The sequence below is a fragment of the Panicum hallii genome, chromosome 5 (genome assembly GCF_002211085.1).
Source record: "Panicum hallii strain FIL2 chromosome 5, PHallii_v3.1, whole genome shotgun sequence".
NCBI classification, from domain to species: Eukaryota; Viridiplantae; Streptophyta; class Magnoliopsida; order Poales; family Poaceae; genus Panicum; species Panicum hallii.
In genome coordinates this window covers 30665328-30675293 of record NC_038046.1, presented here as the reverse complement: position 1 = coordinate 30675293, position 9966 = coordinate 30665328, and the positions used below count along the sequence as shown (strand labels likewise).

Below are 9966 nucleotides of genomic sequence, written 5' to 3'. Positions count from 1 at the left end.
TCCCTAGAAAATCTCCCCAACTTCCGCATTGTGAGATGCCAAGTTATTTCCTGTGCCCAGCCCCGAGTATGGGAGCCAGACGAGCCACCGAAGGTACACCGAGTGCCTTGTCGCGCCCAGCCCTCGAGCATGGGAGTTAGATGAGCCACCGAAGGTATGCTGAGTGCCTTGTCGCGCCCAGCCTCCGAGCATGGGAGCTACACAAGCCACCGAAGGTACGCTGAGTAGCGTAGGTATCGGTCGAATCAGAGTAGATATGCCACATGGTTGGTGGCGCCAGCCCCCGAGCCTGGCAGTTGGCCGAGTCGCTGCTAGCACGCCGAGTGGTCTGTGCCGATGAAGTGATGGCCAAGTAAGGTATCTCTCGGGAGCATACCTCACCCAGCGGCATGGTCCAGATCTGGTCCCTGCAAGGTAAATATGAAAATTGTTGTAACTGATATACATGATACCGAATTGGGAGCGGATTCCGGCATTGTAAAATGCATAAATTTTTTTCGCGTCTTGCTCTTGATAGGTCACATAATTTCCCCGGGTAGGTAGCCTATTACGTTTAAGCACCTGATCCCTAATAGCTATAGCCCATAGCGTATGGAGCATGGCCGCATGCACGCGTAGGAAAATAGGCGTACAGAAGAGTCGAGATCTCACGGATTAAAGCGTGTGCTACTCAGGTATTTTAGCGACCGTTAAGAGAAAACTATAGCAAAAATAAGTAGTCGGCCAGCGATAAAAAGAATACGCGTTGCACATAAAGTAGTCAACGAGAGCGCGTGTTGCAGCACGCATGTCTGTTGGGTGTAGCCGTTGTGAGCCCAACACAACTCGGTGTACCAAGCGCGTGGGGTGTTAGACAGCAAACTTTAAATGTAGTCGATCATGGTGTAGCCCCCTGAGGGTAACTCCCGTCGAGAGGCGTACCTCAAATAGTAGCCGATCCTATGAAGAACTAGTTAGAAAAGATATAAGTGACTTTGCTTGATTTGTGGACAATTGTCGATGAAAACGTGGCTGTCGCCGGTGGAGCCGCGGCGGTTTGTTGATGAAGTCCGACTAGTCGAAATCGATTCCGACTAGTTGTTAACAGTGTGAAGCCTGCTCCTGACTAGTATTGTAGTCCAGACGAACAGTCGAAGTAGCCGCGGCACGTAGATATTGCGATGCTAGCTGAAATCGAGTCGAGTAGACAAGATCTTCGACGGTGCATCAATCGACGGTGGTCGCATCTCCCGCACATAGGTTGTGGTGGCCTTTACTGACGGCATGTGACCAAAAGGCAGTCCGCGCGTGCGTACTTCTCCGGGCTCTACGATGCGTGCACTCGTACAGCAATGGAAATTACATGTGTCATATCCATGGAGCTCCGTCACGTCATGCCACCATCACTACAGGAAAATAGTGTATTTTCGTCGTCAAGAAACCGACGAAAATAGGGCTAAAGCCGTTGAAAATAGCTATTTTCGTCGGCCTGCCGACGAAATTAGGTCTACGGAATAAAATAAATGAAAATAGGCGGTTTTTCGTCGGTTGCTGACGAAAATAACTCTATTTTTGTCGGCCAAAAAGGACGACGAAAATATGCTCATATTTTTGTCGGCCCAAGTCGCCGACGAAAAAAATGGCAGTGTTTTCGTCGGCTTGGATGGCCGACGAAAATACGTGAATATATTTTCGTCGGCTATCAGGGCCTATGAAAATACTGAATTGTGACCAGTATTTTCGTCGGCCAGGTAGCCGACGAAAATACTGGGCCTCCTGCAAAAAAAAATCATATATAAGCAGTTACGAAACGCACTCATCCAAAAGCAGTTACTTAACATATATATATCCATAAGCAGAATTATAAAATACATCATCACACAATCACCAAATACATTCAATAAGTACAATCATAAAATCCATAGTCCAAATGACATATATATGTCAACGGAACGTGAAAACACAAATCATTGAGGGGTAATATTATGTCCGCTGCCGCAGTCATCTCCAGAAATGTTACGCGCTGTCGATGGTGGCGTGGACGGGCTGGCAGAAACTCCTCGAGGATGAGTACTCGTCGAACACTGATTATAGAAAAAGTTAAATATATTTAGTATGCATATATAAGACAATTTGAGCATTACTAGTTATACGATATAATTACCACTTATGGAGACGGTAGACGCACATATAGTATAAAAGTCGGTGGTGGAGGAGTAGGCGAAGGAAGAGGTGGCAAATTAAATTGTGAGCAAATAGTAGCCGCTAGCATTTCTTAAAATCCGATAGTATATCAAATATTTTGTAGCAATGAAAACTACACAAGAACTTAACTTATATAGCATGCATGTTTTCCTCCGGAGATCGGACCGCTGCCTTGCCTGGTGCTGACCTGCTGCGAACTCGTGTGACCTTGTAGATCACGTAATCTTCTTGCTTTCTTTGTATGGGCCGAGTCATGCATGCATAGGCTTGCAACAGCTCGAGCACCTGCCGCCCGCCCGTGAAATGGCTGCTCCGGCCTGCGTGCGCTGCAGGGCCTGCCTGCCTGCCTGTTTCCCGCCTACGAGCGCACGGGCCGCCTGGTCGCTATGGGCCGCGCGCCCCCACACCGGCCCCCATGCGGCTGGCGCGGTTGAGCGGCCTAGTGCGAGCGCAGCGCTCGTAGGGACAGAGCCGCCTGCTCCGCCGCATCCGTGGGCTGCCTCGAGCAACGACGCGTCGACGCGAGTTGTAGTCGAACTGTGCAGTCGAGGTCGTCCCTCAAGCGAGCTGGAGCCGTGCCGATCCCGACTAGGAGCTGAGTTGGATCTGAACTCACCCACGTGCTTTCCGATTAGATGGGAAAGTCAAATTTTATCGAGATCATCGGCGAAATCATCGATATCGCAGCATGATGCTGGAGCAGATGCCTCCGGCTTCCTAGTGTCGGCGAGGTGGCTATTGAAGCCACCGCGGCCGTTGGTGATGAAGACTCAGGAGCCGAAGGTGGTCCTGCCCTCGTCGAGCACAGCGTTGGTGGAGTTGAACGATGCTATAGAGTTATCCTGTGGATCGTCGATGAGTACTCCTACCTAGCGCGCCAGCTATCGGTGTTTAAACTCCAAACCGACTGAGTGATACCACCAAGGTGGTAGATTATAGGTGGGGTGTTGCCGAGATCAGGAACTCGAAGGTGCAAGGAACACGAAACTTTAGACAGGTTCGGCCGCAGTATGCGTAATACCCTACGTCCTGTATGGTGATTTGTATTGTCTTAGATGTTGATTGTTGTGTCTTGGTTTGGTGGGGGTCCCTGCCCGCCCTGATGTTGATTGTTGTGTCTTGGTTTGGAGGGGGTACCTGCCCGCCTTATATAGTCTTGGGGGATAGGATTATGTGGAAGTCCTAATCCGATACTAGCTTAGGAGTCCTTCTGTTTTGAATACTCCTACTTCGGTACGAATGGTTATAGGGTGTGGACCATGTCTCATCCATTGTTCTAGAATATGTACGCTATATGCGCAGTCCTGTGGTTCCGGATCTGACATAGTCGTTATATTGCACACCCTGACCGGTAAAACCTAAAAATATAAATTTACTTCACTTATACTCACCCATCACTAGGGATGCCAACGGGTCCAAACCTGCTAGGTTTACCCATCCCAAATCCACACCCGTAAACAAACAATCTGTCCATTAAGAAACCAACCTGGCACGGGCACAATTTTGTGCCCAAACCCGTGCCTCACGGAACGGCACCTACGGCTCCACCCTACTACTAGGGTCGCCACCCTCGGTGCTAGCCGAGGGGATGCCGCGTGTGAAGGCCGGGTGCGTGGACAGGTGGCACAGTGGGCCGAGCCTATGAGGTGAGCATGCGTGGTCGGGCGTGCGGGTTGCTAGGCGAACACGCGAAGTGGAGCACGGGGAGCGGGGCAAGTGTGCGCAGCCGGGTGCGCGGGTCGTTGGGCGAGCACGCGAGGCAGAGCATGGAGGGCCGGGCGAGTGAGCGCGGCTGGCGGAGCGCGGGGTGAAGGGTACGTGTGGGGAAGGCTGAGGCGGCGGGGCAAGGATGCAGGGCCGCTGGCCAAGAGACCCCTGCGTGCAGCAGCTGGATGGGGAAGGGGAGAAATGGATTAGATAAGGGTTTGGGATGGTGCTGATCTTATATATTTGATATTTGAGTAATTGGGCCAAGCTAGTTGGTCTGAGGTATGGAATTATAGGTTTTTTTTCTTGATGGACCGGGTTTAATAAACTCATAGATTTGCGTGTTTGGATTCTACCATCCCAGACCCACCCGCAAACTCGATGGGTCTAACATTTTACCCATTAATAGAACCATGGTACAAGATTTGATCTACGCACGTGCTCTAATAGAGTAAAAACATATCGAGTTTTCGGTAGCCGTTGCCATATCCCTGCATCTGACCCATCACGCTGGGACTCCCTCAACCTTTAATTACAGTCGCGTTAGCCGCAATTTGAGATTAAAATCTCTAGCCCTAATACCAAACCTTTAAGGTAATAAAGAAAGATGAACGCCTCGTTTATATTTCAATAAATATAAAACCTCGTACAAGTGTCCTTCATCTTTTTATAGTTGGGACAAATAACGTAGGAGCCGGTCTAAGAGCGCATTATTTAATTGGTGTAGCGGCATGATATCCATATACATCTAAGTTTGGGTCTGACGTTTCATTGTTGTGCGATTGCCACTGCAGATATCATTACAGACCAAGTCCGGCCACCACAAAATATAGATACCGCACATTCACCACCTTCATTTTTTCCTAGGCGTGCCTGCTATTTCGTACGTTCAGTACTGGCCCCAAGGCCTAAGGATCTCTACTCAAGGCGGTTGGGTCGATCACGTATAGGTAAGGTTGGCGGAATGCGGCCAGTGTTGCTGCCCATGGTGAGAAGCTCATACAAGAGGCCCCTCCTTAGCTCGTCAATCTGCATTTATGCATAGTTTCGGCGGGTAAATATTTGGCAACTAATATGCATGTATATATGACAAGCAGTACTGGAAAACAATGCATATATGAAACAAGTTAATCGCGTAGAGATTGCACACTGACACATGTGCCGATCAGGTACTCGGTTACCTTGCCAACTGACTCCAGCTTTGTGCCATCGAATTCTCTTGCGTAGTGGAGCATGTATATTCCAGAGTTATAATTCCTACATTCAAATGAACATGTAACTTAGTGGCAAGATATATATATGATCGGTAATTAACTAATTATAGGTATATAGTAGTTTCATACGCACAAACAATAGCAATGCATGCATCCCAGGTGCAACTAAGCGTGTGTTTGGTTGGCGGAACGAGGGGGAGCGGAGCGGAGCCGTTCCATTTTGGCACGCGTTTGGTTGGAGGACGGTGGAGCGGAGCGGAGCGGAAGCGCTCCCGCGTAGGAATATTCGGTATAGATTCGGAACGAGCTCGCTCCGTGAAAACGAGCGGACGCGAGCGCTCGCCTCCCATGCGCGCTGCCCGTCACCGCCCGCTCGTCTTCCGTCCGCACGCAGGTGAGCGACCGGCTCCCACGCGGCCCCTGGAGCCCCCCCGACGCCCCCCCCCCCCGGCGGCGCACCCCGCGCGCGTGCCCTACAGGCCCCCGCGCGCCGCCCCTGGAGGGCCCCCCCCCGTCGCGCGCCCGGGTGAATCTGCCGCCCGGCCTGGAGCCCCCGCGCGCCGCCGCTGGAGGCCCCCCCCCCTCCGCGCGCGCGCGCCCTGGTGGATCTGCCGCCGGCCGGCCTGGAGCCCTCCCCCCCCCCCCCCCCGCTGGAGCCCCTGCAGCCCCCCCCCCTCCCCGGCGCCCTGTCTTGGTTCTTGGTTGTTTTCTTCCTGATAGCTTGCTGTACTCTTTTCTGATTCAAAGCTTGCAGCTTGCACTATGCGTGCACAGTCTTGATCGTTGTCTCTGATTTTGGCAGCTCGCAGGAGAAATTTGGAAGGCAGCGTGCACGCCTCGGAAGGTAGAACCTTACCTCTTACTGAATATATGCTTTGTGTGATTACTTGTTACGCCTTAAAAATTTATTGATTTTATCTTATTTCTGTATAATTTAGATGGATAAGAAGCAGCAAGTTTTCATTTACATAGCTGCAGCGTATACGTTACTTTCGATGATGGCCATGATTATTCAATCTAGAAAAAGAAAACGCCGTGAACCTGTAGAACCAATTACCTATGCTCCAATTGAGGAGAGGGATAGAATGAGAATTGAGTATCTGAATAATAAGATATGGAAGAATGATGTAACTTGTGTCAATATGCTTAGACTTAATAGAGCATCTTTTTTTCGATTTTGTAAGCTTTTAGGGACCGGTGCCTTTTGCAAGACACCATACATTTGTGTGTTGAGCAGCAGGTTGCAATGTTTTTAAACACAGTAGGTCATAATATTCGAAATAGGTTAGTTGGCACCAATTTTGATTGGTCCGGTGAAACTGTTAGTCGGTATTTCAACAAAGTAATGCACGCTATTGGAGAGCTACGAAACGACTTCATTACACCACCGTCGACATCAACTCCAGCTAAAATTGCAGAAAACCCAAGATGGGATCCTTACTTTAAGGTGTGAGGCCTATCTCCCCTTCATTTTAAGGGTGGAGTTCAGATTGTAATTTCTGATATTATTTCCATTCTAATTGTATAATAGGATTGTATTGGAGCAATAGATGGCACACACGTGCGGGCCTCTGTTCCTAAACACAAGGAGGCTTCCTTTCATGGTAGAAAGAGTTATCCTACTCAAAATGTCATGGCAGCTGTAGATTTTAATCTTCGATTCACATTTGCGTTGGCCGGTTGGGAGGGGACAGCCCATGACGCTCTAGTCTTACGGGATGCTTCAGAGAGGGAAAATGGTCTTCGTGTTCCAGAAGGTAAAATAAAACTTGTGTAGCTCATTATTTTAGTTATGAAATTTAATACCTAGCATAGCTTACATACATATCCCTTGTATGCTAGGCAAGTTCTACCTAGTTGATGCCGGATATGGAGCCAAACCTGGATTTCTGCCCCCTTTTCGTGGTGTTCGGTACCACTTGAACGAGTGGGGCAACAATCCTGTGCAAAATGAGAAGGAATTATTCAATCATAGGCACTCATCGTTGAGAGTCACTGTTGAGCGGGCATTTGGTGTGTTGAAGAGGAGATTTAAAATTCTTGATGATGCCACACCATTCTTTCCTTTCTCTACATAAGTAGAAATTGTAGTTGCTTGTTGTATTATTCACAACTGGGTTATACAAGATGGAGGTGATGACTTTATCATTGAAGCGAGTGAGGAATTGGCTACCATTAATCATCATACATCTTCTCATGGACAAGCAGCAGAGCATGCCTTTATGGTTAACTTCAGGTAGGAACTTGCCAATGCCATGTGGGCAGACTATCATGCAAACAATATATGATAGTTATGTATTTCTTTTAATGTGCCTTCACTTGTATGGACATGTATCTTTTATTCGTATGAACATGTATCTTTTAATGTGCCTTCACATGTATGGACATGTACTTTGGCAAACTTGATGCAATATGGACATGTGCTTTGGCAAACTATCTTTCTGAATTTAATGTATTTGATGTCATGATTTATAATGTAGGGGATGGACACGGAGGCAAGCGGTGCAAAAGCTGCTAGTGGACTGTGTCAATGGACTCCAACTCAGTCCACATTTGTGCTCACCTTTCTTACTAATATTGTAGCTGATGGCACTAAGACCTCTACCGGCTTCAAGAAAGTTCATCTCAATGCTTGTGCTAAGGCTCTCAACGATCAATTTAAAGTCACAAGAACAGGTGATCAAGTTAGTAATCACTTGAAGACATGGAAAAAGAAATACGCTAGGATCAACTATCTTAAGAATTTGAGTGCTGCTCTTTGGGATGAAGATGAATTCATTGTCTCTCTAGATCATGACCACTACAAAGGACATATGGCGGTACGAATTTTCACTTGCCTTTTCTATTTGATATCACTATATGCTGGATATTGTACTTAATTTGTGTTGCATTCGCTGTTAGGATCCAAAAAATAAAGCTGATGATGAATATTTGAACAAGCCTCTTCCATACTATGGTTTTCTAGCTACAATCTTTGGCAATAGCGTCGCTACCGGTCAGTATGCAAAGAGCTCCAATGACCCAATTGGGACCGATAGAAGTGAAGGTGTGAGCCATGGGGGTGATGCCACTGCAGAAAATGATGGGCTGAACCATGGTATTGATAAAAGTGTCATCAATGATGACATATCTTCATCAGCTAGACCAGCTAAGAGAGCCAAGACTATTGATGATACCGGGAGAAAGACCGATGGCTTGGTTGAAGCATTTCAGTGTGGCACCCAGATGCTAGCAAATGCAATAGCGCAAGCAAGCAGTGCTTTACCACATGGTTTGTTCGAAGCCGTGGACAGTCTCCCAGGTTTTGAGCTTCACCACAAGACTCGATACTATCAGTACTTGGTTAGGCATCCCAATGATGCCCATGCTTTTGTGAATCTACCGTCCGATTGGAAGCTATCGTGGTTTTCGAGTTTCGTGGCTGAGAACTTCTAGCTTATGGATCATTGTTTGTGTCATGGCGGCTGCTGCCCTTATGTTGTTAGTTTAGTTATTTCGGTTGATTTGAACTCATGTATGCGTTATTTCGGTTGAGTTGAACTCATGTATGTGTTATTTCGGATGATTTGAACTCATGTATGTGTAATTTTGGTTGATTTGAGCTCATGTATGTTTTATTTCGGTTGATTTGAACTCATGTATGTGTTATTTCGATTGATTTGAAATCATGAATGTCATGATTTTTGTTATGTTATGTTCAAACTCAGTTAATTATATTGCATATTATGTCACGTTGAAACTCAGTTAATTATATTGCATATTATGTCATGTTGAAACTCAGTTTATATTCCATATTTTGTGTATGGTGGTAACCTCACCCCCAATAAAGGAGGAGGTAACCTCACTCACCTGACTCTCCAACCAAACACAGAATGGAACGGTTCTACTCTAGCGCACTCTCCAACCAAACAGAAAATGGAACGGCTCCGTTCTCCTTACCAAACGTAGAATGGAACGGCTCCATCCTCAGAAACTGGAATGGAACCGTTCCATTCAACTTGGCTCCCCAACCAAACGGACCCTAACTTTAAGCACGGGCTCATGGGTCCAATTCAGATTCAATTTAAGTTTCTTTAAGAAGTTATGCATTTTGTTGTGTTTATCTTACTTTGCTATTGAGTCGTACTAAGTTTTTGTTCAGTATGCAGTAGTACTGACAGGGTTACATATACACTTCATAAGCATATGCCAATAAAGATAAATGGCATTTCACTACAAGACTCACAACAGCTGACTTTAGATTTTTGTAAGTGGCTGACAGCCACTTGGTCAAAACTGTAGGCAGTAATGGTAAATCTTGACAATTCTAGTATGATCTAAAAATGGGATAAACTTGTGCAGTAAGGGTGAAGAAATAAAATCCTCAACCATAATACAAATAAAGCACCTAACTGTTCTACATCTAAATTGGGCCTGCAAAGCATGTCATTCTTGGTTTTACTATAGCATCACCGGAACTAATAAGGCATTAACCATGATGCTAAACCCATGTAAATAAAGCTAGTTTCCTAGGATTTGCAAACTTGATTGTTAACTCCTAGCATAAATATAGGAACAGGAATGTATTATTAACATATACCATAATGGCTACCAAAATAGATATTTTATAGGTTGGGGCTTTAACATGTCCACGTACGGAGGGTCTCCAATGAATGTTTCCCCATCAAAATAAGGGCTTAATTAAGGTGCGTAGCAGTAAGAGCCAGGAAACTAAATGAATAACTTACCTGAATCCATGTTTCCCTCCATGACCTAGATGAAAGATGACAGACCACTCGTTTAAGGTGGACTGCACACGTAACATGACCACTCGCCCTTCCGACATTGCACTGGCGCGATAACCTGAAGGTTGTATATGGAG

The 9966-nt window shown here is 46.6% G+C and overlaps 1 pseudogene; it reads left to right on the top strand.

Moving 5' to 3' along the window:
* Nucleotides 1-6367: 6367 nt before the first annotated feature.
* LOC112892594 lies at nt 6368-7393 on the top strand (annotated as a pseudogene).
* Nucleotides 7394-9966: the final 2573 nt, after the last annotated feature.